This window comes from Dendrobates tinctorius, unplaced genomic scaffold, assembly GCF_039654945.1.
Source record: "Dendrobates tinctorius isolate UK_male_01 unplaced genomic scaffold, ASM3965494v1 ptg000150l, whole genome shotgun sequence".
In the NCBI taxonomy this organism is placed as follows: Eukaryota; Metazoa; Chordata; class Amphibia; order Anura; family Dendrobatidae; genus Dendrobates; species Dendrobates tinctorius.
In genome coordinates, this window is record NW_027361817.1 from 9,481,412 (window position 1) to 9,497,166 (window position 15,755).

At 46.2% G+C, this 15,755-nt stretch overlaps 1 pseudogene; it reads left to right on the forward strand.

Annotated features, from left to right (window-relative positions):
- The first annotated feature begins 14,077 nt into the window (after window positions 1–14,077).
- On the forward strand, window positions 14,078–15,093 carry LOC141049827 (uncharacterized; annotated as a pseudogene).
- Window positions 15,094–15,755: the final 662 nt, after the last annotated feature.

Consider the following 15,755-nt stretch of genomic DNA (forward strand, 5'->3'; position numbering starts at 1 on the left):
GATCTGTACTTTCATCCGATACTCCACGAGTCTTTGTAGTAGGGATGAGCGAGTACTGAAGTATTCGGACTCGCTATACTCGTACCGAGTATACCATAATACTCGAGTATTCGGTACGATTAGCGAGTCCAATGATAGTCAATGGAAAATGCGAGTAATTGTCTGCTGGACCCTACAAAGCGGTCTGAGGGACTAAAAAATGTGTAAATGTTGAAAAAATGTATGCTGTAAACAAATGTATATATAACATGGGGGCACCTGGTCAGGGGCTGCACGAGTGGTTTTACACCACTGTTTCACCAGAATGTACAAACATTATTTGAAGTCCTGTGGTTTTTTGCTGGCAGAGCGGGACTCGTACGCCACTTACGCAGTGCCAGTGATATATCAGAAGTGCAGTGAGAGCGAGTGATGATGGAGGCGATCTTCTGACAGTTAAGTGTGTAAGTGGTGTATGGAGCGCGATCTGCATTAGGGGCTGTGTGATGGTTAACGCAGGAAGAAGCCACCCATCATCATCAAGGGATTCACAATAATAAAGCTTGGACTACTGTCCTTATTGTTCCACTGCCACTGCCCAATGTGTAAGCATAGACATAGTGTCTTCAAAAATTAGCCCAAGGGGCTGCTTCATAGTTGATGAAGGAAGCAAGGCTGGTCTGAAGGGCCAAACAATTATGACGAAGCTAGGACTACCCGTGTTTCCCCGAAAGTAGGACCCCCCCGAAAGTAAGACAGGGTGGGGGTTACGGGGGGGTCCTTCAATGTAAGGCCTCCCCCGAATGTAAGGCAGGGTTGGGGGCCGCTGTGAAATGTAAGGCCCTTACCTTTGGGCCGCCGCTGTCCCCCATTGGGTCCCCAGGCTCCAGAGGTGTCCTCAGGTGCAGCTGGGCGGGTCCAGCGCTCATGGGGTTAACTCGCCGTGTTAACCCCGCAATCCGCCCAGCTCAACAGCTCATTGGCCGCCCCTGTTCCCCACGTCACCGCCGGCCCCCGGCTCGAGCACTGATTGGTCCAGCAGCTCGGGCTGTAATTGGCCGCCCCAGCCCCACGTCACCGCTGTTTCCCTGCTGATTGGCACAGCGTTCCCTGCAGCACAGGCCTTCCGCACCCACAGCCGCACTGCAGAGGAAAACGTCCAGCATTTAAAAACCAAGTAGGGAAACGTACTGTATAGGGTATGGGGCTGTGTGCAGTGGGATACGGCACTGTTATGGGGTGTGGGGCTGTGTGCAGTGGGATACGGCACTGTTATGGGGTGTGGGGCTGTGTGCAGTGGGATACGGCACTGTTATGGGGTGTGGGGCTGTGTGCAGTGGGATATGGCACTGTTATGGGGTGTGGGGCTGTGTGCAGTGGGATGCGGCACTGTTATGGGGTGTGGGGCTGTGTGCAGTGGGATACGGCACTGTTATGGGGTATAACAGCATGTTAATAAATGTTAATTTATTGGTTAAAAAGAAATTGTCATTTTTTTTCGGCTAATGTAAGACCTCCCCCGAAAGTAAGACAGGGTGGGACTTTTTGGGGTAAAATTAATGTAAGACAGGGTCTTACTTTCGGGGAAACACGGTACTAGCATACAGGTTGCAGTGCCCAGTGTCTAGGCATAGCCATAGTGTCTCCAAAAATTAGCCCAAGGGGCATGATGCCATGGTTGATGAAGGAAGAAGGGTCTCACTCTCATCATGAGTGCCTCCGATGGGAAATATTAATTAACGTAACATTGTTTTTAGCTTATTGTTATTGATCATGAGGTACATGTAGCATAAGCCGGATTTGAAAACATGTGTAAGAGGAAGAAAAGGGGCTTGTATGGGAAGGGATGGACGTGATCACCAATTTAAAAAAAAAATGTTTTGGGTGACTTTAGGTTGGGATACTGTCATCTGGAGGGCTTAAATTCTGTTGCAAAATCCAGTCCTTTTTAAATTTTATCAGAGTCAGCCTGCCTGCATTCTCTATAGTGAACCGTGTGCGTGTATCTGTGATGATTGCCCTAACTATGGCCAACTATGCAGCTTGGATACCCAGTAGTTAAACGGTACAGAAGCATCAGGAAGGATGCAGGTATGGTCACTGAGATAGTTGTTGACCATCTTGTTCAACTTCTCCCTCATTGATATTGTTAGTGTTACTGTTCCAGCTAGTCCTGGGTGATGAGCCGGTTTATTGAAGATGGCCCAGTTTGTGGACATTTTACCATCACTTCTTTTGGACCTGCTTGGCATGTCTCTCCACATTACTGCGTGCTGTTGCACAGAGCTGGTAACTCTGCTAGCAGTGGTGTCTGAGGGTGCTGTTGCCATCAAATGATCGACAACGGCCTTCTTGAAGGACTCCATTGTGAAATCCCTTGGTGACTGCAACAGTAGCAAAAGAAATTTGTCCTTGTACTGTGGGTCTAGAAAGGTGGCCAACCAGTATAGGTTGCTATTGAAAATGTGGATTACGCGAGGGTCTTGGCACAGACAGTCAGATATGAAGTGTGCCATGTGTGCCAAGCTGCAAAGAAGTAAATCTTCTATGAGCTCAGAAGGAGGAACAATACCCATCCTCTCCTCACACTGACTCTCCTCCTCCACATCCTCCTCTCCAGCCCACCCATGCTGGACAGACATGAAGCTGGGGTTGGGATTCCCCTTCTGCAGCATGAGGTGTCCCCTCAGTACCACTGAAAAAGAAGTCCTCTCCCTCCTCATTTTCATCATCATCTTCATCCCCCAATGTTACCTGATGATATTGGCTGGGCTGGGTAGGGTCACCCATTGTGAAATCTTGCTCCATACCCAGCTGCTGGACACGCAAAGATTCAATTTTTTGATTCTGCAGTGATTTATTTCAGCAGACATAGCATAGGGATGGTTACGCTGATAATAGCCTGATCACCGCTTACAAGCTTGGTGCAGTACTCAAAGTTATCAAACACCTCACAAATATCAGTGATCCACACCCACTCGACAGTTGTTATCTGTCTTGGCTGAGTCTCAGTGTGACGGGCATGTTTAAGCTGGTATTCAGCAAGTGCCCTCTGCTGCTCACTAATCCTTGCCAACATATGATATGTTGAGTTCCACCGTGTTGGCAGGTCGCAAATGAGTCTGTGGTTTGGCAAATTAAATTGCTTTTGAAGCGCTGCAAGACCGGCAATAGCGGTTGAGGAATGGCGGAAATGGGCGCAAATACGGAGCACCTTCTCAAGTAGGTACGGTAAGTCAGGGTATGTATTTATAAATTTCTGCAACACTAGGTTCAGCACATGAGCCATGCATGGCACGTGTATCAGCTTCCTGAGCTTTAAAGCCACCACCAGGTTACGCTCATTGTCAGAGACAACCAGACCAGATTGGAGTTGCAGTGGGGAGATCCACTGATTGGTTGCCTTTGCCCTGGCCTCTGCTCAGCTTCGTATGGCAGATGCTACAGATGACAACATTTGGTTCAGAAGGACTATTGGAAAAAAATTTCCATACAGCGGCTGAAAGCACCCTTGCCTTGACTTGTGGCACAGAGGGATTGCTCTTGGCAACAGTTGACACACTTCGCACTCTGCTCAAACCAGTAGCCCTTGGTGCCTTTGTTGGTGCTACGTATCCACCTTCTTCCTCTGTGCTGCTCTGCTGGCTATGCATGCCACTGCCAAGGGTCCAGGTCGGTTCGGTAGTCTCATCATCGACCACCTCGTCGTCCATGTCATCCTCTTTCCATGTTGATATTGGCAACTGGCCAGATGGCAACTGTGTGTCATCACCATCAGCCTCCACCTCTTCACCCGGTATATCACGTGGATGAAAGTAGCTTTCTTCTGGCCGTGGGGTTTCAAATATTTGGCCATCATCAACAGACGATACCTCCTCACGTTCCTCTTCAATGTCGCATGGTGAGAGGCCAGAGGCAACGAAAGGAAACTGATCAAACAGATCCTCGAAGTGACCAAGGTTGGGGTTAAATGTTTCCTGTGACTCCTGACCAGGTGATGAACTAGGAACAGGTTTAGAATAGGATGACCAAGCGTTCTCTGTATGGACAGTAGACTGTTTTGTCATGGACGATTGGGTGCTGCTAGAACATTTCGTTGAGGCCTTATCAGCCATCCAAGACAGTATCTGCTCTTGTTCTTCTGGCTTCCAGACCCGTTTATGTTCCACACCGGGAAATTTCACCACGAACCTAGATGCATCAACCTTCTTCGGTCTCCCAGACTCTGTGCCTTGTTGGGCACCAATGACAACCCCACATCCACGTCCCTGTCCCTTCACAACAGCCTTTTTAGGAATTTTTGATTTTTCTGCCATAGTTGCAGATGTTCAGATGCAGATATTGGGGAACAAGGAGCAGTTAGTACTTTGTGGAAGGTAGCACTACAGCCTAGTACTGCTTTGTGTTTTACAAACAGCACCGCAACAGCACAAAATAATTGCCCTGAGGATTAAAGCAAGATTACGCACCCCAGTCACCACACAAGACAGCGGTGCTGGCTATGTGTCAGTTGTGCAGTACCCTGTGTTCTATTCACTGTAAACACAGCACTGCAACAGCACAAAAAAACTGCCCTGCAGGGGTATAAGAGACCCCAAAAATAGCTGGGAAAAATGTAACTACTCAGTCCCTGACCTTATACTTTGAGCTCTGAAAGAGCTTTTAGATTTTACAGAGGATTTCTGGATGATTTGCAGAAACAAACACAACTTTCCCTAGCAACTGCTCATACTCTCCCTACACTAGCTGTGTTGTGCATGCAGTGTGCAGAAAATGGCGGTGGCAGGGCTTAGATAGAGCCAGGCTATGATGACGAGTCATAGGCTATGACGCTGGGCGGCCAGCTAATCATAGTAATACCGCCCACAACCAAGAAGGCTGCAGCATTACTGTGTTTGGCAAATGCTGGGCGGGAGAACCGAATAGTGCGAGGCAAGTAGTGAAATACTCGCTATGTTACGAGTACCGCGAGTACTTCACTACTCGCCGAGTACCGAATACCCATGATTATGTTCGCTCATCTTTACTTTGTAAGGGTCATTATCGCGGTACCAGAAAAGCCTCAAATAGTTTCTATATTCTTTTTTGACAAGGAAGCAATGAAACATCTGTTGTATGTCAGCCATGAATGCCACTGCATTTTTGCGGAAGCAAAGAAGTACTCCTAGAAATCTGTTATTGAGGTCTGGGCAAGACAAAAAGATATCGTTTAGTGAGACACCTTCATATCTGGAGCTTGAGTCAAATACTACTGTTATCTGACCAGGTTTCTTAGGATGATACACGCCAAAAATGGGTAGATACCAACATTCCACGAAATCTTGAAGTACAGGTGTAATATCTGCATGGCCATTCTGAAGTATTTTCTCCATGAAGGCAAAGAAGTGCTCTCTCACTTCAGGTGCCTTCTGAAATTTGCATTTGAGGGAGACAAATCGACTGTAGACAGGTTCTCTGTTGTTGGGTAAGCATTGCCTCTGGGATTTAAATGGTAGAGGGGCCATCTAACTCTTTGACTCATCTTTTAACATCTCTCAATCCGTGATGTCCAAAAATAATCTGTCTTCTTTGGACATTGCTACCTTGTTGTCTTCTCTTGTTCTGTGGAAAACTGTGCAGCCTATGTGATCTTGGTCGCCGTCACATGTGAGGTATTCACAGGAAGGATCAGCCAATGGGCAAGGTAGAGGAACATTGTGTGGCAACTCTTTTACCAGGAAGCTACTCTTACATGGCTAGAAGAGAGACGGACATCCATTTTCAAGAGTAATGGTAAGCATGCTGTCGACTAATGCCGGCTTGTTTGCTCCTCCTAGGCAGACGTCTCCTGTGATGACCCATGCAATGTCGTGCCTCTGTGCGCATTCCTGGAGCCATTTACACATTCTCTAGCCTTGTGGACTTGCAGTATATCTCTTCCCAGAAGTAGAGCTATTGGGGTTCCTGGATCCATCTCAGGTATCAGGTGGGATATACGCTTTAGATGGGGGTGATGTGTCGCCACTTCCCGTGAAGGTATTTCTGACTTGTCAGGAATTTGGTTGCACTCCAGGATGGTCGGTAGCGATAGGCAGGTTTGGCCATCTATGGACTCCACCTTGCTTTTCTCCCTGCCGTCTCAACGGTACCTGAACACGTCCTCAGGGTGTAGGGAGAATCAGGGCCTACAATGCTGAAGTTGTCAAAGAAGATGGACCTGGCTGGGGACCTGTTTCTTTGGTCATCCAGGATTGCGTATATCTTGAGGGTTTTGTCCTTGCGGCCTGCAGGATAGACTCGGACAAGGCAGATTTTTGAACAGGACCTTCCTCCTGTGAGTCCATTACAGATCTATGTACATTTAGAGCTGACCTCAGTAGTGTCTTCATCAGTGTCTTTCTGCTTCTCATCTTGCTCCTCTGCTTGTGACAACACTCGTGGAGTTGATCCAGGGTGCAAGGCTGTATTGTGATCTGTGCTGCTGCATTCTGAAAATTTCACGCTAGCTATGCAGTTCCTGGCGAAGTGAGAGGTTATGGCACAACATTTGAAGCAGATATTGTTCTCCTTGAGGAAATCTTTGCGGTCCTCTAAAGACTTCTCCCTGAAGGATCTGCATTTTAGTAGAGGATATGGTTTCTTGTGTAGAGAACAATGTTTACTGACATCCTGAGGTTTGTTCTCATCTGGAGGAGGTTTATTCACGTTGTAAGAAGGGCTTGTGGAAACAATGTTGGTTTTGTGGACTGCCACGGGTGTCCTACTGGTTTTGACACCAGGGGCAATGGAACACGACAGAGTAAAGTCAAAACTAGGGTCATTTCTAATCCTAGATTGCTGGGTGACAAAATCAACAAATACAATGAAAGGAGGCAATGATACATTATAATTTTGTTTATACCGTGAACCACATGTAATCCTTTTTTCTTGTAAGTTGTAAGGAAGTTTCTGTACTATCGGATTGACACCCTTAGCGGTGTCCAAGATTGCCAATCTGGGCAAGTCTCCTTCCTCCTGGGCAACTTGTAACTCAATCAATAAGTCACTCAATTCTCTAAGCTTTTGATAACCTTTAGGTCCTATCTTAGGAAAATCATCAGTTCTTTTATATACAGCATTCTCTATGACTTCTACTGTCCCACAGCATTCATCAAGTCTTTCCCACACTTTAGGTAGACCTGTGCAGGGATGCTTTACATCAATGTCTCTCAGTCTTTTGGCATTTTCTACTGACTCACTTCTGAGCCACTTTACTAGGAGATCTAACTTCTCACTACAAGAAAGGTCCAGACTATGAATGGCGTTCCGGAATGAGGCTCGCCATGACCGATAGTTCTCGGGTTTGTCAGTGAACTTTACAAGTCCTTTTGTAACCAGTTCTCGGCGGGAAAAGAACTTTGCAAATTCCATGGTGGCTCAGTCAGTGCTGGCATGAGCCGGTGTATTATAGTCATGTCTAGTGTGTGGTGTATCACCTGTAAGACGCTTCTGACTCTGGATGGTCTGTGTGATACCTTGTCGGTGAAGAAGGTGTCTCTTTAAGGTGGGATGGGAGCTGTATCTTCTTTTCCGTGTAACGGTAGCTGTGGTCAAAATCTCTGTGCTGGACATCTCCTAGACTATGGTAGTGAAGTTTGGGATTGTATCACTAGTAATCGGCATAGGCTGATCGATATGATGCACCAGGGCTGTCATCTACACTGGAATGTTGACGGACATATTCTGCGACGCGCTGCGCTGGATCTTGCTGCTCTAGATCTGGTCCAAGAATGCTGCTGCGTCTCTCAGAATCAGGATTCTTCATAGCTTCCAGATACTCTGCTTTAGCTATTGAAGCTGCTGTCTCTTTGTCTGCAGCAAGTTTTTCTAGAGAGGCTCACAGGCATGCACTTTCCGCTTTTCTCTCTGCCTGCAGGCGTGGGGTTTCGGCCTCTCTCTCAGCTTGCAGACGTGCAGTTTCCGTCTCTCTCTAATTCCCCACAAATGTGCTGTTTCTGCATCTTGCTCTGCCTGCAGACGTACTTTCGCTGCTTCGTGCTCTGCTTTTCTCATCTTTAGATGCATCTCTCATTTGGTGAAGGAGGAACTTGCTTTGTCTGCTTTGGCCTTGGCATGAGCGACAGCAGCGAGCTCTGCTATTGACAACCTGCCAGAACTTGCTCATGACCTCTTTTTGAGTGACGATGTGCTGTTTCGAGACATTGTGAGCTTTGCTGCGTACTGCTGAGTATACTGGTGGGAAACAGTCTATGCATGGCGGGCTTCCGCGTGGCGGGAAAGATGAAGCACTTGTTGGTGGGCTGCACTCTCGGTACCTGTGACTGTACGGTGACCGCTGCAGTATCCGCAAACAGTACGGTTTGGGTACAAGCGGCTCCTTAAGTTGAATTCGCTATCGCAGGCGCCTAGCATCTGTTTTACTGTTCTGCCTTCATACACGTTGACACGGTGTGCACTCTAGCATACAGCATAAACCACCTTATATCTTCCAAAATAAGCAGACCATTCTCTGTAGTCTAACTTGCTTATTGGTGAAGAGTATAGACTATGCGGTAAAACTATAAAGAATACAAGCGACATGGGTAAGTATTGGGCAATTACAGGAAGTATACAGTGTGATGAATACACAGGTGTCTAATTACATCTGCTGAGCTCTGGCTGTGATACAGTTAATAACCTCTCTGAACAACTGCATTGCAAGAAAGATGTTAATCTTACCAGATATGCTTTACCCGGAAAACAAACTCAAGTAGGGGGCTACAGGAGGACAGATAAACACATGTGTTCTTATGAAATACACAGAAGAAAATGGCTTCTTCCTCATCCCAGAATACATTGCTTCATTCCCCCAATGCATTGCTTCAATCCTACAGTGCAACACTTCTGCTAAAGACACATGCTGTAAATGCTATTTAAGACACAGCTATAAATTCAGCCACCACTAGTTGGTGCTAACTAAACCCAGCACATAATACAAACATGTTTGCCCTATATTCAAAGGGCAGAACATGTGTCGTGACCATTTCTAGGCCCCAAAAATATTTTTTCAGGCCTGATGTCTTTTCTCTAACCCAAGGTGTCATATCTAAATGATCATCACATTAGATTTCAAAATGAATACGTGATCAGGCAACTGATGTCTTTTTTTGTATTTTTGCAAATCTATATATCACATTAGCCATGTCATTGCTATTTTTTGGCCCCAACTTTTTCAGGATTGGTGTGTGTTTATACTACTTTTGCAATGAAATATATTGTATCAACTGTGTTGTTACCATTTTTAGGCCCCCCAAAAAGGCCTGGTGTGTGTTTTCTGGTACTTTTGAATATATCACATCAGACATGACTCATTTTTCAGGGCTGATGGGTGGTTATGTAAATCTGGGAAGTAAATAATTGGCATCAGCCATCTACTTGTAATTTTTAGGCGAAAGACAAAAGTTTTCAGGACTGCTGTGTTTTTTCTAGTAGTGTTGCAAATAAATAAATCTACTCTCCCGCCATCTCTTTGGGAGTAGTGTGTATAAAATCAACTTCCAAAAATGAGGAAAGAATCAAAAAATGGACGTGGACCTGTACATGGACATGGGGGTACTGGTGTAGTTGCTGATGGTGGTAGTGTAGCTAGTACAGGAACAGGACATGGTCGTTCTCTACCTGCTATGTGTACAATTTAAACACCTACTTCAGGGAACACATAGGAGACAGGATGTTATGTGTTCTTTCGTAGGCCCGAATACTGCTGCATGAATAGTGAGGCCACAAGATGTTGAAAAGGTGTTAGATTGGATGGCTGAGTGTGATTCCAGTTCCTCTGCATTATCATTGAACCGGTCCAGTGCAAAAAGTGCACAGTTGGCACTTGTGGAAGCCAGTTGACCATGGTCCTCCTCATCCCTTTGCAAATCAGCCAAGCAGTCTGAGCCCTAAGTCATGCAGTAGTCTCTTCTGCTTTTGGATGACTGAACTAGCTGGGGTTCCATGGCCCATTCACCTGACCCTGCTCCAAAAGTGGAAGAGAATTAGTGCATTGATGCTCAACCACTTATTAGGTTGGATGATGAGTATGTGGGAGGGCTAATGCCAGTGGTCAGTGGACTGTTAGGGCACACGAGATGTATGTGTTATCTTGGTGTTATAGTGGTTTATGACTGGAGAAATCAAAGGACAAAGACAATGAGTCATGTCTCAAATGAATTCTGGTTTATTGGCTGAAAATGTACAGTATTTATAGAGAGATATAAGGTAGTTTCCCACATATTACCTCTTTGTCTTATATCATAATTATTGCTAGTCACTGCAGATTACTGTGACCCACAAGTCACATGTAATTATCTTTATTACTCTAATGGTTATTACTCTAACGATTGTTACTCTAATGATTAATCAATTAGGTCAAGCTGGCATCTGTTTTGCACCCAGCATATTGATCTTTGATCAACATGAGGGGAGTAGGGCTGATACACCCTGATACAGCCATATTTAGTATTATTCATTCTTGATTAGCTCAGAGGATTACACCATCATATCTGAGTCCACAGTAGGTTTATGTAACCAGTTGACAGGCATGAATTAGAGCACACATAAGCACATCATTTTATAAATATTTAGCGAAGCATCCATATTGAATATAAGCGTCCATAATTTTTATATCTTTATAATCATATCCTTAACAGGACCACCACAGCTCATGTTGGATAATGACATGACTCAGTTGTCAACTGCAGCATCCTTCTGCAGTGTGCAGACCGGCAAGGAGGGCAAGTTTAAGAAGTAGGTGGAAGATGATGCGTGGGATGATGATGTCCTAGATCCCACATGGTTCGGAGGCCATTCTAGTGATGTGAGGAAGGAATTTTTATGGATTAAACGTGCGCTACCAGACCATCACTCCTCACAAGTTGTGTAGTTAATACATTTATTTCCCTACGCGTTTCAAAGTTAAAAACTTCTTCCTCAGGGGATGATATGACATATCATCCCCTGAGGAAGAAGTTTTTAACTTTGAAATGCGTAGGGAAATAAATGTATTAACTACACAACTTGTGAGGAGTGATGGTCTGGTAGCGCACGTTTAATCCATAAAAATTCCTTCCTTGAATCTGAAGATTTATGGCCACGGCATGGTCATTTGGATGTGCAGCAAGCTGACCTTGTTCCTTTATGCCTGTTACTCTCCTGCAGAGGGTGAGTATAAACCATTGACTTATATCTGTGTTTTCTCGGGTAAGACCCTATTGCGCTCTTTTTCTTTCAGTTTCTACTATTCTAGTGATGTGCGCACTTCAGAGGAAGTGGAGATGGCTATGCTGCCACAACAGCACAGTAAAAAAGGGAGCAGGGTGTAAAGGCACAGCGGGCAGCCTATAACCAATACATTGGCTGCTACTGCCAACCATGCCGCTGTTATAAGCACAACAAAGATAGCTCAAAAGAGCTCCCTGGCAGGGAATTTCTTCAGGGAATGTGTTGCCCACAATCAACTGGTGGTTTGCACTCTGTGACATCAAACCCTGAAGCATGTGGTTAGTCCTGATGAAGAAGTGTGATCACATTGAAACGTATTGACAAACAAAACTGCACCCATACCTCATCTGGCCTCCTACGGTACTTTTGGACCCTCAGCAGCGAAGGTTTTATATCCACTTTCATCTTCAATTTTGAATACAATCTGTGCTTAAAAGTGAACAAAGGGCTTGTGACTTTCCCAATCTCCCCAGATGAGCAAACCCTGTTTTTCTCTTCTCTTAGTAATCTGGATAAGACCCTATTGCACTTTTTGGCATTTTCGGCTGTTTATATAAGTGTTTTGAACCTGAGCACTGTCTGTATAATTCGGCATCTGAATTCCAAGCACGAGATACAGTGGAGTACACACCTTAAAAAGCTGCTGTCTCAACCTCTTCCTCCAGCTCATGCATTTAGCATATGTGACAGCATCATCATCACCACCAGTGTCACCAAGCATTTCCTCATCATCCCATGAAAGTGTTCAGCTTTCCATCCCCCAAATCCTTGAGAGAAAGAAGAGATACCAAAATAATCACCCATGAGCCATGGTCATTAATGACAGCATTTTAAAATGAATGGCCTTTGAATTGCTGCCATTTCAGCTGGTGGAGTCGTACAGTTTTTAAAAAAATGATGTCTGTGGTGTGCCACAGTACGTTGCTCCCAGCCACCACTTTTTTTCCAGGTGGGCTAACCCTGCCCTGCACAAACATGTTGCAGATCAAATCAAGTGTGCACTGCGCAACACCATCAGTGGCATGGTCCACGTAAACACCAATACGTGGACCAGTAAGTATCGCCAGGGACATTACATCTCCCTAACTGCCCACTGGGTAAATGTAGTGGTTGCTGGGGCAGAGGAGGAAGGCATTCTATCTCATGTCAACCACCGAGAATTATCTGTCAGGTTCCCTCCTTCTCCTATTCTCCTTCCTCCACTAACTTCTCATTCGGTCACAGGAACACCTGCACCACCAATTTGAGCACAGCCAGGGAGAAAAACAGCAGTGTTGTGAACACTTTTGACCTGGCTTTTGAGTTTGGGCTCCCTCTGGCGGTTGCTGCGGGTAATGGAGCTGTTCTGTTTGACAAAAGTCAATCACCTGAAGAGGATGATTGGAGGTCAGGTGTTACAGACTGGGAAGATTTAAGTGAGCAACCTTCCCTCAGTTGTTGCTGGTGATTTGGTTTTCTTCCTGGCATTTTGGAAGTCAGCTTGCCCCCCTACTTGGTCCTGCATTGTTCAGATAAGTTATTTGTTTGCTGGAATCTTTTTGCATTTGATTTAGTTTTTGCCTTTCTCTGATTTCTGCTTTGCTGGCGTGGGTTCAGCCTTGTTTCCCTGCTGGGACCTGTGCTGGACCCCGTTTATATGCCACAGCTCATGTCAGTCTGTTCAGTATTGCTAATCCTCTGTAATATCAGTATCTTTTGTTTTGCTTCCAGTTCACACCAGAATTCTGATCTAGCGGGGGACAGGTCATGTGGCCTCAGTATTTTTGCATATCAGATGTGTTGGATTTTTCTTAGGGTTTTTTGCATGATTGCAGACAGTGTCTTTCCTGTCCTGTCCTATCTAGACAGTTTGGGCCCCATCCTTTGCTTACTCTATTTTCTGTCTGTGTTTTGTGTCTCATCTTGTCTCACTGGCAATATATGTTTGGGGGCTATCTATTCCTTAGGGGTTCTCTTCCGGGGAAGTTTAGCTTTCCTCTTTCTTGCTTCAGGCTTAGTTAATTCTTTGGCTGTGTCGAGGCATCTAGGGCATCGCAGGTACGTCCCACGGCTAATTCTAGTTGTGTTGTCAGTTTTAGGGGTCTGCAATCAGCTAAGTTACCAACCTTTCTGGTTATCTGGTTGCTTAGCCTATTCCCCAGCTATCCTCCTCGGTTACCTAATCATAACACAGCAGGCTGTTCTTAAACTCCTCTGTTTCTTTGACAAATCCCACAATGTGCAGGCATTGTGGACTGGGTTCAAACAGCAGACAGATGAGTGATTGCTGCCAGTGAACCTCTTACTTACTGTTGGTTTGCGATAATAGTTGAAATCTCATAGCAGCTCTGGGACTAGCCGGTTTGATGCACATCTTTTGCCTGGCGCATGTGCTAAACTTGGTGGTTCAGTGCTTCCTGAAAAACTACCAACACATGTAAAATCTGCTGCTGAAAATGTAGGCAGTGTGCGCACTTTCAACATTCTCACCCTGCTGCTGCTGCTTGCCTGTCTGCGATGCAACATAACTTATGCCTTCCTGCTCACCACCTCATATGCGATGTACCAACAAGGTGGAACTCCACCTTGCATATGCTAGAGAGACTGTGGGAGCAGCATCAGGTAATAATGGAGTTTCATCTGCGGCAAGCACAGATGAATCGCACTGCAGTACAACACTACTTCACCACCAATGAGTGGGCCTCCATGCAGGATGCGTGTGCCGTGTTGCGCTGCCAGGGCTGATTATGCCATCATCAGCATTATTATACCACTTATATATCTTTTGGAAAAAATAATTCAGGCCATGATGGATCAGATGGTGGCAAGAGAAGAGGATTGTCTTTGGCTCTGTCCATGTTTAGTTCCTGATTTTATGGCTTAATCTGTCACTATGAGCAGCAGCATAGGAAAAGATATGGACCCCAAGGATAAAGACCCTAAGGGGCCCAGCGCTGCGAAAGACCACAACAAGGAAGCCAAGGCCTCTGGAGGTTCCCTGAAGGAGAACAAAGACAAAGACCTTAAGACCAAAGTCAAAGATGCCAAAGAAGGGAAGAAAGATGCAGGTGAAGTGCAGCCCGGTGAGACATTCTCTATGGACAACACGATATACACCCCTCGGGGGTGTCCGACATGCATAGGAAGGCAAGCAATGCCAATGTGATAAAGGAACTGAACAAATGCTGGGAGAATTCCACTTATTTGGACCTGGCCAAGAAGTCCACTCACCAGCTCCCGGCCTCCATCAAGGAGCTGACGCAACTCACAGAACTTTATTTATATGGTAACAAGCTGCAGTCGCTGCCAGCGGAGGTGGGCAGCCTGGTGAACTTGGTGATGCTGGCACTTAGCGAGAACTCTTTAACCAGCTTGCCGCACACTCTGGAGAACCTGAAGAAGCTGTGGATGCTCGACCTGCAGCACAACAAGCTACGGGAGATCCCGGGCATAGTGTACAAGCTGAGCTCCCTCACCATGCACTTCTTACACTTTAACCGTCTTACAACTGTGGAGAAGGACATCAAAGCCTAAGTTTAAATTCAAGCAGCTACCGATCGAGATCGGGGAGTTGTGTAATCTCATCACGCTGGACGTGGCCCACAATCAGCTGGAACACATCCCAAAAGAGATTGGGAACTGCACCCAAATCACCAACCTGGACCTTCAGCACAACAAGCTCCTGGACCTGCCGGAGACAACAGGAAATCTCTCCAGCCTGAACTGCCTCAGACTGCGATACAACCCGCGCTCATTAGTGAACTAGACGAGCTGAACCTGGAGAACAACAATATATCCACGTTACCGGAGGGACTCCTCTCCAGCCTTGTGAAAGTGACCAGCCTGACCCTGGCCAGGAACTGTTTCCAGTCTTACCCTGTGGGGGTAATTCAAAAAGAGTTGGAATGAGTGTTAAGATGGATTACAAGAAAGTAACAGTTTAGAGTATGTTAAATTTATTTCCTGTTGCCTATATGATGCTATACTGAGACTAAAGCCCCTGTCACACACAGCGATCTCGCTAGCTAGCAAGTTTTGTGACGCAACAGCGATCTCACCAGCGAGATCGCTGTGCTTGACAGCTATCAGCGACCGCCCCCCCTGCTGGGTATCGCTGATCGTTCATGAAAGGTCAGGACTCTTTTTGGGTCATTGGTCTCCCGCTGGCCGGCACGCATCGCTGCGTGTGGCAGGCGGAATGGCAACGACCAGCGATCTGCTAGCTGGTAACCAAGGTAAACATCGGGTTTCTAAGCGGCGCGCGGTGCTTAGAAACCCGATGTGTACCTTGGTTACTTTCTCCCTGCATCAGCGCGCTGGTAACTAATGTACACAGCGACGCGCCCGCTCGGCATCGCTGGTGCTGATCGCTGGTGAAGCTGCCTGTTTGACAGCTCACCAGCGATCATGTAGTGACACACCAGCGATCCTGACAAGTTCATATCGCTGTCGGGATCGCTGGTGAGTTGCTATGCGTGACGGGGCCCTTATACCAATGCCCATCAGTTGCTGTCCTCAATGGGACCCAGAATCTAAATTCATAGTGTGGAGCATAAATGCACCAGCCTCAA